The sequence below is a fragment of the Littorina saxatilis genome, linkage group LG1, assembly GCF_037325665.1.
Source record: "Littorina saxatilis isolate snail1 linkage group LG1, US_GU_Lsax_2.0, whole genome shotgun sequence".
NCBI lineage: Eukaryota > Metazoa > Mollusca > Gastropoda > Littorinimorpha > Littorinidae > Littorina > Littorina saxatilis.
Window position 1 is genome coordinate 97,928,890 of NC_090245.1, and position 13,987 is coordinate 97,942,876.

General features: G+C 41.0%; 1 long non-coding RNA gene across 1 annotated transcript in view; it reads left to right on the plus strand.

The window, feature by feature from the left end:
- Positions 1-788: 788 nt before the first annotated feature.
- LOC138946980 (uncharacterized) overlaps positions 789-13,987 on the plus strand; it is a 63,916-nt gene continuing 50,717 nt past the window's right edge. Inside the window, exon 1 of the long non-coding RNA XR_011449502.1 lies at positions 789-1,561. This is a non-coding gene — a long non-coding RNA (uncharacterized lncRNA). The remainder of the gene's footprint in view (positions 1,562-13,987) is intronic.

Genomic DNA, 13,987 nt, shown 5'->3' on the forward strand with positions numbered 1-13,987 from the left:
TGTTGTATGCGACAAAGACCTCCTCTTCCTGGATGTCTTCACAGGATATGCTGGGTCAGTGCACGACAGCAGAGTTTTTCGAAACTCTGATCTCCATGAGGTGCTGGAATCTGAGGAAAGTCGACTGCCTCCAGAATATCATTTGATCGGGGACTCCGCCTACCCTCTCCGAGATTACCTACTTGTTCCCTTCCGAGACAATGGCCATCTTTCTGCATTGGAAACCACATACAACAAAGCCCAGGCAAGGAGCAGCTAGAGTGGATGTGGAACGTGCCATAGGTTTGCTCAAAGGGAAATTCCGAAGGCTGAAAGATCTGGACATGACGAACGTCCTTGAAATTCCAACATTCATTTTCTCTGCATGTGTTCTACACAACTTCATCATTTTGGAAAATGGCGTTAATGAGGATGACATTGACTTGTCACAAAGCCCAGGCGCAGAGTGGATGTGGAACGTGCCATAGGTTTTCTCAAAGGGAAATTCCGAAGGCTGAAAGATTTGGACATGACAAACATTCCAACATTCATCTCCTCTGCATGTGATCTACACAACTTCATAATTTTGGAAAATGGCGTTGATGAGGATGACATTGTCTTGTCAGACAGTGAGGATGAGGAAGGGGGTCAATGTGCTGGAGAAAACTGCATGTCTGCCATCTTGAAGTTTGGCACTTGTTTCCGTTTTCTCTACTGCAGTAAGAAGGCAACTTTCAAGGACAAATTGATATGTGTGTTTCAGGGTGTCTAGGAAAGTGAAGTTTCAATTTTTTTTTTACAGAGAGCTAGTATGTTTGTTTGTTTGTTTGTTTATTTGTTGCTTAACGTCCAGCCGACTACGCAGAGCCATATCAGGACGAGGAAGGGGGGGATGAAGGGGGCCACTTGTCAAGCGATTCCTGTTTACAAATGCACTAACCCATTACTTGTGTCCCAGCAGGCTTTAGTAAAACTAAATTAATACCTACTGGAAGATTACCAGTTTCCAGTATGTTAAAATAGGCTTAACCTATCTACTGCTGGACTTACATCAGAACACTAACAGATTAAACTATACATGAATCGCGAGACAAGCGGCAAGAGAAGAGATTTTTGGAAAAAATACAGGTGAATGAGCAAGAAGGCAGAAAAAAGAAAAGAATTCATGAAGAAAAAGAGAGCATGACAGGAAAGAGGAACCAAAAATCTACCTAACAGCAAACTAGAAAGCTCCTGCGGTTCCAACAAGAAGAGCAAACGCTCGATCGAGTCACTTTCGCAGTTCTGAATATTATATGAGGCATCAGATGGACAGGAAGAAATTGCTATTCACAACACAATACAGATGTAAATAATTTGATGTAAAGAATAATCCTATAAAGTTTGAATCAAATCCGATGAATAGTTTCAGAGATATGATATTTCAATTTTTTTCCTTCAAGACATACCTGTGACCTTGAAAAAGGTCAAAGGTCACCAAAGCAGACGTCAAAGTGTAGAGGTCACTGGGAGTCACGTTCACATAAAATTTGAGCCCGGTCACTTTTATAGTTTCCGAGAAAAGCCCAACGTTAAGTTGTGTGTTGCCGAACAGAAAAGGCTAGTTATCTCCCTTGTTTTTCTGATAACGTTCGTAAAAGGCTACAGATGTAAATACTTTGATGTAAAGAATAATCCTACAAAGTTTCAATCACATCCGATGAACTTTGTCAAAGATATAAAATGTCTAATTTTTCCTTTGACGCTGACCTGTGACCTTGAAAAAGGTCAAAGGTCAACGAAACCATCGTTAAAGTGTAGAGGTCATTGGAGGTCACGACTAAACAAAATATGAGCCCGATCGCTTTGATAGTTTCCGAGAAAAGTCCAACGTTAAGGTGGTGTCTACGGACGGCCGGCCGGACGGCCGGCCGGACAGACTAACACTGACCGATTACATAGAGTCACTTTTTCTCAAGTGACTCAAAAACAGGAGGAGCCTTTAATTTCATAACCGCAGTGCCCCACTGCGGGAAGCTAGTATGTTCATAAGCATTGTCGAATAATGTTCGTATCGATGATCCACAATATTTAATTTTAAAAGAAAAACGCACACCATCAAATGCACAAATCTAATCAAATGAAGAGTTTCCCAAAACTGTTTTGCCAAAGGAAAACAAAAATCAAACAGAATTTAACGTTTAGAACACCAGGCAAACGAAAATTCGTAATCGTCTTGTGTCGTCTTTGTATCGGTGAGTACAGTAATCCTTTGTTTTTTAACTTTGTTCATCTTACCACAATCACTTCGTTGTTTAGATTACCAGGCAAACGGGCAAAAATGTGTCATCTTTTTAGAAAGATAACAAATCTTGTCCGGGGGAACATCCCAGAATAAAATCTTTAGAGTTTCTGCACTGTAGGGTTTGTCACGAATCTCTTGAACGTCCACACACGTGGTTCAGCAAGAATGGCCGATCGTCGCAACGGCATTGAGGATTTTGTTGGCCTCTTGGTTTTGCACAGAGCTGAGACAAAATAGACAACTGCAGAGGAGACAACAGAAGGCCAATCTTCCTTATGTTCTTGGGCGGCAGGAGTTTGGTGCGTTTCATGCACTAGTACAATAATTGGCCGTCCAAGACCATCGTCAACTGAGACGGTTCCTCAGAATGGACGGCGACACATTCGATGAATTGCTGCACATTGTCGGGCCGTCAATCGAGAAGCAGAACACAAATTTCAAAGAATGTATTTGTGCAGAAGAACGCCTGGCGGTGACTCTGCGGTATCTGGCGCAATGTAATTTGTAATTTATTTTGATCGATTAGTTGTGTATTGAATAAAGCGACTGACACTATAGTTACCACTGACAGTGATGATCTTCTGTTCTACCTTATTCTACACGATCTCAGTTTATTGGTAATGAAATGGTTTTGCGCGGCGCATAATAGCAAATTATGTCGTGATCATATTTTACTTTTGCTTTACCGTCTGGTCCCAGCACTGACATGACATTTTAGGGGGGGGGGGGGGGTTGTTATGTTGGTGTTGGTTGTTGTAACATTTATGTTGTATCCGTTATCCTCCATTCAAACAATATTTAGCTGCGGCAGAACCTTCATATCGGGACAGGTATTTTGAGTGTATGTCAAAATCACAATGTGTGCTTTATGTGTATGTATTGCAATGTGATCTTGGTATCTAACTGCGTCCATGCATGCTGCATTGAATGGCCAACGCCTCATGAAGTACATTCTGCAGGTGCACATAGTAATTGGTATTAATGTATACTGTTCTTTCTTTCTTTATTTGGTGTTTAACGTCGTTTTCAACCGTTATGTATACTGTTACAATTTAACAACATATATCATTGTAGAGAATACAACATGTACATTGTTTTATGTCGTAGAAAGTATCAAGAGTTGTTATTTTGGTGGGAGTTTTGTAGGTGGGTTGGGTGTTTGTGAAGTCCTTTAGTGTTAGAGAAACGTATACAATCAAGTTAAATAAGTAGATATATTGTTGAAAAGTTTCCGTCGCGATATAACCTTCGTGGTTGAAAACGACGTTAAACACCAAATAAATAAAGAAAGAAAGAAAGTTGAAAAGTTTCTACAGCAAAATCTAAAAATATTTCAACTATCTACACACTCTCTTTCTCTCTCTTAATTAACAACGACGCCCAGTAGAATGAATACAGCTTCGCTACACGAGCACCTGCAGAAGAGCATTATACGTTGCAATAGGTTTGTTGGTTGGTTGTTTTTTTAACGTCCCTTTAACCAAACTGGCCATGCGGGATCGATGCAAGTTTGTTTCCTTTTTCAGTGCACACGGTAGTCTCCGTGTTGGAAATTACATGTTTTTACATTGCGGTATATCACTGTGTAATGAAGAATCTTCTAAAAAAGGTGTGTCTTTCCATACTTGTTTTTTTCAAATCTAGTAACAACTTGTATCCATGCATGCTGAAAAACAACGAGGGGAATTCGGAAAAGCGGTATTTACAGCCTGGCAAAGTGTACTGGTAGTGAACTACAGAAGGAACCTGACCCGAGACATATAATCCGGTACGTGGACGACCCAGAAAACAAGGTCAAGTTGGTTGGTTGTTGGTGGTTAACGTCCCTTCAACCTATTTGGCTTCGTGGAACCGAACAAGGGCAAGAGCTTCGTGACATGAACATGGTAGTCATGAGATTTTGAGAACGACAAAAGCAATGACAACAAATATTCATAAAACGGTGAGAGAAACGTATTCTTCGACTTAAGTCAGAACCCAAGGAGAGCACTTCAACGATGAAGCTGGTACAAGCGAATGAAATATATTTTGCCCAATTGATGTTTGCCATACTTTTTTTAATTGTGGTTTAAGGTTCATCATTCTCACCTTTTGTTGTGTGTGTTCAGCATATTAGCAACGCGTACAAAGCTGTAAGGTTGGTTGGTTATTATTTGGTATCGTCTCTTCAACTGATATTGCTATTCTTGTCTTCTTCTTCTTCTTGTCGATCACTCAGTAAGACCGATGCAAGTTTGTTTATTTTCTCAGTTCACATGGCAAGCTCCACGCTTAAAAACTATTTACAACCAGGTCTATCACTGCAAAAAGAAGGTTCTTAAACTTCCTAACTTTCAGATTTGTTTCTTCAAATCGTTTTTGGCTCACGTAAGTGTAGCCTATGCGATGGTAAACTTTGTCTGACTGTGCGTGCGTATGTATGTATGTAGTAGAAACTTTAACATTTGACTAAACACCGAAATACTCATTTCACCTCGTTATTTTTCAAGCACCATCTTCAAACTATTGAAGTAATGATCAACATTTTGTCGGCATGTGTGTAGTTAAAGTGTGTATCAAAAGAAAAGGGGTGGTGGGGGGTTTTGAGAGGATAAAAGCAGGTGACTGATTTGTGTCGTGTGTGCTATGTAGACCAGGTCAGGGGTCAAGATCAGGTCAGGTCGCGTGAAGGATTGTGGTATAGATTCACTTTTCAGTTCTCACCGAGCTGCATTCGCCGATTCGGGGAAGACGATTTCACACTGTTCGGTTTCTTAGCTCCAGAAAAATACATAACAAAGATACCAAAGGAGATTTCCTACAGTTTGATATGCACAGCGTTTTTCCAGTGTCTGCGCGAGGAGTAGCTGTCGAAAGCGCAGTGTCGATCTGGCAGTTGTCCCCGGTAAGTAGGCCTACAGACAGATCTGCATGTTCAAGTAAATGGTCGACAGTTTTATACGAGCAGAGTAAACTTGAGACTCTACTGCAAGTCTTGGAATTCACATAAATCGAACCAAGAACAAAGACATCCCCACATTACAGGCACTTTAGATCAGGCAAAAAAAAAAAAAGGTCTGTTTACGGTAACATAGGCCAAAAAAATAGGGTCGGTAGGTCGGGAATTTTTTTTTTTTTTCTCCAAAAAACCATATGTTTACGTTATTTTGCAAAAAAAAACCAAGATTTTTTTTTTTTTCCAAATGCCAAAAAAAAAAGTCTAGGGTCGCGCGAAAAAAATAGGGTCGGTCGGGTTACCGTAAACAGACCTATTTTTTTTTTTGGCCTCAACTCATTTCACTGGAGGTGACTACCTATAGCACTGTGTTTGATATCCGTGTCTGCTCGTATAAAACTGTCCACCATTTACTTGAACATGCAGATATTACTATTATTAATGCGGAATGAATCTGTTCTCAAAGTCAAAATTATTACGATTTTTGCCTCAGTTTTAAAACATGCTCTGCGAACTAGGGGGGTCCGGGGGCATGCTCCCCCGGAAAATGTTTGAAAAACGGTTAAAATCTGTGCAATCTGGTGCATTCTGGGCCTTGTTTTGAGGGTTAAGGGCAGCATTGTTTTGGTGCTAAAACTAGTAAAAAAAAAAACCACTCAAAGCAAGGTACATGCTTTTTCCTTTGAGTAGGGAAATCCGTTTTGTGAAATGACGTCAGTGCCCTTCGGTGATAGGTCCTTGCGTTTCGGTGTTAGCATTGCCAGCATATTATCTCGGTCGCGCTCAATGCCAGTGCTATTTGATTTTGCTTTCAAAAATAAAATGAGAACGGGAGAATAGAGGCAAGAAATGGCTGTTGAGAACTTCTGTTAAATAATGAACTTGTGACCACAGCAATATGAAAGACGTCGGCACTCACAGCGGATGAAACGCACATCAAAACGAATCCAATCCCGCCAGACGATCACATATTGAGGACATCGTTTCTATGCTGTCTGGCTCAATGAATTTGACAAGCAGGGTGGACAAAGGATCGAATATTCGGTCAGACAGGTTGCGGTATAAATAGCAATCAATCTGGGATTGTAATGAAGCTGTCTCGGCGGTTCGTTGCATGTGGAGACTGAACCAGCTTCGCCATCTCTGTGATTCGTTAATCGCGTCGTAAGCTGGAGCCAAGATTCCGCCAGTGATAAACATTCAAAGAAGACTTGGTTCTGGGGGGGTGGGTGGGGTGTAGTAATGAATTTTCAGTGCAATGTTAAGGTTCCTTTGATCAAACACACACACACACACACACACACACACACACACACACACACACAATATCGTTCACGAAAAGGCACAGGGTGAGGGGTAAGGAACAGAGGATAGCAGGGACGCTACGAATGTGTGTGTGTGTGTGTGTGTGTGTGTGTGTTCTCTTTTAACATTTAGTCAATGTTTTAACATATGCCAGAAATCCAGACGAGTGTGGTGGTGTATGTCAGGCAGTCAGTGTGTGTGCGTGGAGAGAGAGAGAGAGAGAGAGAGAGAGAGAGAGAGAGAGAGAGAGAGAGAGAAAGAAATACTGGACCGATATTCATGAAACTTCATATTCGAATTCTTCCAGTTGATACCCCCGGAAGTTTATTATTTTATTTTTCGATAGACGTCACTGAGGACGTTATATCGGGCTTGTTCGGCTTTGTGAAAGTTGAGGCGGCACTGCCACGCCCTCATTTTTTCAATCAAATTGATTGAAATTTTGGTCAAGAAATGTTTGACTAAGTCCGGACAATGGGATTGCATTTCAGCTTCGAAGCTTTACAATGTGTGAATTAGTTTGCTCATTAAAGTCGTCATTAAAACGAATTTTCACCAACAGATTTTTTACATGTTTTTGCTATCTCCTGAATCCAAAAATATACAAATGTCATGTTTACTCTGAAAATGTACGAGGAATGAAAGAAAATCGGTAGGTGCATATTAGGTTGACGTACTACATGCTCCGCCGAGAAAAGCGCAATCCGACTGGGTCATTGGGTTTGGCTAACCAAGCCTTACTGCATGTAGTCTCGGTCATGAGTGGTTTTCAGTGTTGTTTTAGTTTCAGGCCGACAGATTGAAAAGATGTTTTAATATCGCTTTACGCAACTTGTTTTAATTAATTGATCAAGTTTGCTATTGTAATAGAAAGATACGGAAGCTCAGCTACCAGGCCAAGGTTATACTGCTTTACTTCTTCTTTTGGAGCCCCGACCAGCTTCAAGGTATTTTGCACGTATGATACTATGAAGCATGCGTATCTCATAAACAAGTCGCGTAAGACGAAATTACTACATTTAGTCAAAGGCACAGTGCAGCTCACAGCCTTCGGTTTGCGTTTTTTGTTGCAGCTGAGTGCATTTACAGTTCAAAAATCCTCCTATGGTAGTAAAACAAACCCAAAACTACCCAACGACGACATCTGTGAAGCTCGACAGTTTCTTGTTCACGCGAGTGCATAAATTAACCTAGTTATTACGTGGTGTTTGGTCGGAGTTCGATTCCGGCCTCCATTTTGTTTTACACAAACTCATGATGACGTCTGACATAGTTTGCTAGTGACTGTCTTTTTGTGCATGATGTGGTGATCTACCTGATCTAAATTTAGATCCAAAAATAGGCCAAGACCAGTCCGAGTAAATTAATTCGTAAAAAAATCGCAGTTCTTGACTCTTTGGGTGCAAGTCAATGAGACTTGGTAGGTCTTCTAACGGATAGCTGCCTGAGGTATGACCAAAAGCCCCAGGGGCTCCGTGCACCTGGATTTGACAAGTTCAGTATCTTCAAGCTGTCGAACTCACAGAATAAAACTGAACGCACTGCATTTTTTCACCAAGACCGCATACTCGTAGTTTCGTCAGTCCACCGCTCGTGGCAAAGGCAGTGAAATCGACAAGCCAGAATAGTGCGGTAATGGTCGCGCTGAGCGGGATAGCACGCTTTTCTGTACCTCTCTTCGTTTTAACTTTCTGAGCGTGTTTTTAATCCAAACATATCATATCTATATGTTTTTGGAATCAGGAACCGACAAGGAATAAGATGACATTGTTTTTAAATCGATTTCGGAAATTTTATTTTAATCATAATTTTTATCATTTTAATTTTCAGAGCTTGTTTTTAGAATCAGAAAATGATAAAGAATAAGATGAACGTAATTTTGGATCGTTTTATATAAAAATAATTTTAATTACAATTTTCAGATTTTTAATGAACAAAGTCATTAATTAATTTTTAAGCCTCCAATCTGAAATGCAATACCAAAGTCCGGCCTTCGTCGAAGATTGCTTGGCCAAAATTTCAATCAATTTTATTGAAAAATGAGGGTGTGACAGTGCCGCCTCAACTTTTACAAAAAGCCGGATATGACGTCATCCAAGACATTTATCCAAAAAATGAAAAAAACGTCTGGGGATATTATACCCAGGAACTCTGTCAAATTTCACAAAGATCGGTCCAGTAGTTTACTCTGAATCGCTCTACACACACACACACACACAGACATGCAGACACACACACACACACACACATACACCACGACCCTCGTCTCGATTCCCCCTCTATGTTAAAACATTCAGTCAAAACTTGACTAAATGTGAAAAGAAGGCTACAATCAAGCTTCTATCGCCTTTGTTATAAGTTGACGGCAACATCATTAAAATGTTCACATAAACTGCTGGGGTCACTATTCACTGATCTCATTGTTTTTTGTGTACCTGCAGCTTTGGCTGAATTGCACGAAGAAATCTTGCACCATGCTTTTGTAGACCATTACCAGCTTCTGTGCAGTATAAATAGTGCCACAAAGCAGTTAACTTTTATGTCAACTTTTGAACAAACATGCCTCATCACATCATGCAAAACACAGCCCTCTTCAAACTCTGTTCATCCCAGATTTTCAATTTTTCTTCATTTCCGATTGAATCAGAATCGATTGTATATTATTTCCACAAGTTCCTTTTACATGCCAAATGTGCAGGGGTGAACTGCAATAAACAGTTACGTTCTCAGTGTTTGTTAGGTTAATGTGTTTTCTTCCTTATCTGTGCGTGAAGGCATTGACTTGCTTACACTGGGTAGCCATATCAGGATTCTTACCTGCAGGCTTTTCAATTGCTGATGCTGAGCCACTGCAAAATAACGTCAGTGGTACTTTACTGAACGTTACTGATGGGTTTCATTTCGTCCCAGTGTTTTACTTCCTGTCAATAAACAAGAATGAGTAACATGCAGACAGATTCAACATTCCTGCACTGAATCTTCCATGCCAACTACAGAGGAACCTCCCTTTCAGTTCTTAACAAGAAGGGCAAAGCCCATACGACTCACATGCTTGACCTTCTGCTTTACACATTTTTCCTACCAAAATACATGTGACCTTGACCCAAGGTCAAGGTCATCCAAGGTCATGCAACACAAAGCTGTTAATTCAAGACATAGGAAGTACAATGGTGCTTATTGGCTCTTTCTACCATGAGATATGGTCACTTTTAGTGGTTCACTACCTTATTTTGGTCACATTTCATAAGGGTCAAAGTGACCTTGACCTTGATCATATGGGACCAAATGTGTCTCATGATGAAAGCATAACATGTGCCCCACATAATTTTTAAGTTTGAAACAGTTATCTTCCATAGTTCAGGGTCAAGATCACTTCAAAATATGTATACAATCCAACTTTGAAGAGCTCCTGTGACCTTGACCTTGAAGCAAGGTAAACCAAACTGGTATCAAAAGATGGGGCTTACTTTGCCCTATATATCATATATAGGTGAAGTATTCAATCTCAAAAACTTCAGAGAAAATGGGAAAAATGTGAAAAATAGCTGTTTTTTAGACAACATTTATGGCCCCTGCGACCTTGACCTTGAAGCAAGGTCAAGATGCTATGTATGTTTTTTGGGGCCTTGTCATCATACACCATCTTGCCAAATTTGGTACTGATAGACTGAATAGTGTCCAAGAAATATTCAACGTTAAAGTTTTCCGGACGGCCGGCCGGCCGGACGGACGGACGGACGGACGGACGGACGACTCGGGTGAGTACATAGACTCACTTTTGCTTCGCATGTGAGTCATCAAAAAGGAGTGGGTCTTAAAATGGGGGTAACCTTACAGAGGTTATGAACAGAAAGTCTGAAAAAAAGTCTTAAAAGGGAGGAAGTCTTACATTGGAGGGGGTTCCACTGTATCACTGAAACTGGGTTTGGTTTGACTCGATGCAACGGAGCTAACTTCCAATACAAAACATTTTTGAATGCCAAAATAAAATCAAATGCATCCTTTGATTTGAAATTCCAGTTGCTTCCTAGAACCATAATCCCAAGCGATGCAAAATGCAGCAAGAGACTGAGCGTGTGCGCAGTGTTTGCCTGCGTCGCAAGCGTTAGGTTGGGCGCTAAAGGGACAGTACTCCTTTATATCTGTTTGACTTAAGTACTTTCACACGTTTGTCTCCCCTCCCGCAAAGAGCAGAACCAATAAAAATTAACACGGTTAGATCAGATAATTTCCAAAGTCAATGGAAATGTTTTCTTCTATTTGTCTGCCTATCCCTTATTGCTTTTTTTCCAGGGGGGCTCTTACTTGTAAAATGGACGAGGTACGTCAGTTTGGCTCCAATTCTAATATCTGCACTGAAAGATCATGATGCTTCTGCTGGTTCTGTTGTTGGTGTAGGGGGAGCTGGGAGGAGAGTTTGGTGGGTGGGGGAGATGTTTTTAGACAGTTAGCTCATAATTACTGTCTTTTGTATAAACTAGGCAGCCATCAGCTCAATCATGATCATCTCTTGTCAAGTGAAATGTCAATAAGAACGCTGTCTCTTTGTTCAACACATTCACGTAATTCAGTGCACTAGTTTTATTTCCCCTTCCCCACCGCAACTCAGGTGTTCCTGAAAGAAAACAAATTATTTTCTGTTACATTTGGTCAAGTTTTGATAGACTGGAAACTGACACGAGGGTGATGGTGTGTGAGTGTAGAGCGATTCCCGGAAAACTAATCGACAGAACTTAATTCATGAACGTCTTTACATACACATTCTTCCAGATAACGCCACCCGTTTTATTTTCATTTTCTTCATTTTGTTATGTCTTTGGTAACGTCATATCAAGCTTTTTAGAAAAATTATGGCGGCACTGTGACGATCGCCTTTTTTAAGCAAATTGATTGAAACTTTGGTCCAACTCTCTTTGACTCGGTCCGGACTATGGGATTGCATTTCAGCTCGATAGCATAAAAATTAATTAATTAGTTTGTTCCTATATGTAGTCATTGAAATATTATACGTTAATTGGATCTGTGATCCAAACAATTCGTTTTATGCAAATTAGGTTCATTTGGCTTGTGTTACCAAGATAATGTGTCAGCGCTGCTGTCTTGGCTGCAGGGTTTTGGACAGTCTATGATTCACTAGTCTTGGTTAAAAACGGAAGCGATGCAGACGATTTCAGTCGACCAATGAAAATAATCATCGAATATCCGGTTATTATATAACCAATGATCGCATCGGACTACTATCTCCTCGGACATACGACGATCATCATTCGCACAGGCTCTAAGTGGTATGCCGTTGACAGACACGTTTGGTCACACAAAATACGGTTTAAAAACATGCAGCGGACAGGCAGCTAAATATAAAAGGTACAGATAGTTAGAACATTCATTTATCACGGCATTTGTAAAGTTACAAAGATTCTTGACATTGGCAATTATTTTTTGCATAATTTTTTCTCAAGTTAGTGGAGCACGACTCGAAGCTGAGTGACATACCTTGTAGTCTTTCTATGAAAGTAGTGGTCCAGTGAACGATACCTTCCGCCTGTGGTCTACTTGACCACATAGCGTGCATTTTACCTTGTCGAAATACGATAGAGACAATTATAATTGTGGAGACTGTACCAGTGTTTCCTGATTGATCGATATATAGGTAACCAATCGTTGTTTACCTGTTTTTGTTGATTATAAGAGAAATCTCAATACATCAGTTAACAGTTCCGCGGCCATTTTAGATCTCGCACATGCGCACTTCTTTTATCGCGAGCAGATTCGACCCATTTCCTTTTCCGGGTGATGCGCATATCGTTTTTCGGCATGTTTATGTCTTTTTCCTTTTCCGGTTGATTTCACCGCATGCGCAGATCGTGTTATTCGCCCACGTTTCTACGCAAGGGACACTACTCCGGCGCACTACTCCACCCGTTGAAAGGGGGAAACATTTTCTTCAGTACAAGTAGTCTTTATGAATAATCAATTAACAAGAAGGACGTTGTAAATTCATTCAATGCAGATAAAATAAGAAATATGTTTGACGAACTTGTTCTGTTCTTATTCACATGACAAAATATGTGAAGATCGAGAGATGTTATTAAAAGAAACGTGTTCCAGGCAACTCGCAAACAGTTAACAGCTGTGTATTTCACCACAACCCAACGCAAAGTAAACATGACACACTACTATTTGGCATACCTTTTAGCATTCATTGAACTTTCCCCAATAAATTCGGCTCACATCAGTCGTACTAAAAGTTTGGCAAAACATGACACACAGGCGATAACAAATGCCCACCTGAACTTGTGGTTCGCAACCACACACTAACGACCGTCGAGGCACGTAATGAATTTTGCAATGTTCCGACCACTATTTTTTAAGTCGGTTACTCCCATTACTGCAACCAATAACACAGCATGTTGACGCCATCGCTAATTTGGATGTAACGTGAGGTTTTTGTTATAACGTAGAGGAAAACACACCGTCCCGTTCAATTGCTTCCATCACGTTGAGCAGACGATGCAGCGGTTGCTCGTCGAAATTTCTCGTCCAACCAGAATCGCTTTGGGTATCACGTGAGTTTTCCTTCTTTGTACCATGTAAATGCCGAATCTGTTAACTGGTGTATACAATGAGAATTTTGTGTTTCTAATTGCAGCAGTCCACGGACCTGTGATGGTTTATTTTTGTATCTGCTTCTACGTGATAACAAGTCCTTGTTATCGTTACTGGAGTCTGGTGAAGAAGTCTGGTCGGTGAAGAATGGTGGAGCTGACTGGTGGAATGACTATTGTAACAGTCGACGACAGAGTGTGGAAGCATCTGCGCCGATGATCTATTAATTGTGGCTTTCCAACGACATTCTTTTCACCTTAGTCACCACCCAGCTAAGTTGTGGAGATGAATAGATATACATGTACATGACTTGAACAATTCCACGATATCGCCATACTGAACTCCCAAGTAACACGCATATTGAATTCCCACTGGTTTCCCAGTGGTGAATAAGTGGGAAGAGGATGGGAGAGTGGGCCCACTCCCATCCCACAGAACTCCCACAGTCAAAGCTATGGGAAAAAAGTGGTGTAGACCTGGGGTGTTATGTATGAGTGACGTCGAAAGTACACGCCGACTTCAGCGAAGTCATGACTTGAAAGTCGCCGCCTACCGCAGGCGCTCAGTCGGTATGCACGGGTGACGACCAGACCGCCGACTTTCAAGTTGCCGTGTAAAGCAAGGTCACCAGTCAATCTATTTTTATAACGAGGAATTCCTTCCTTTGCGCATGCGCTAGGGTCATTCGATAACATCCTCCCGCTTCCTCGCACGGGGAGTTCGACTATTCAGAGACGGAGAGCAGTGAAATATGGGTCAGTGGGACGGAGAGCGTGGAGAAATGGAGGCGCAAAAGATGAAACGAGCAAGAGGGTGCCTGTCGCGTAAAAGCTGAGTCAAAAACGGCACCAGTGAAATATGGGTCAGTGCTACTTTGC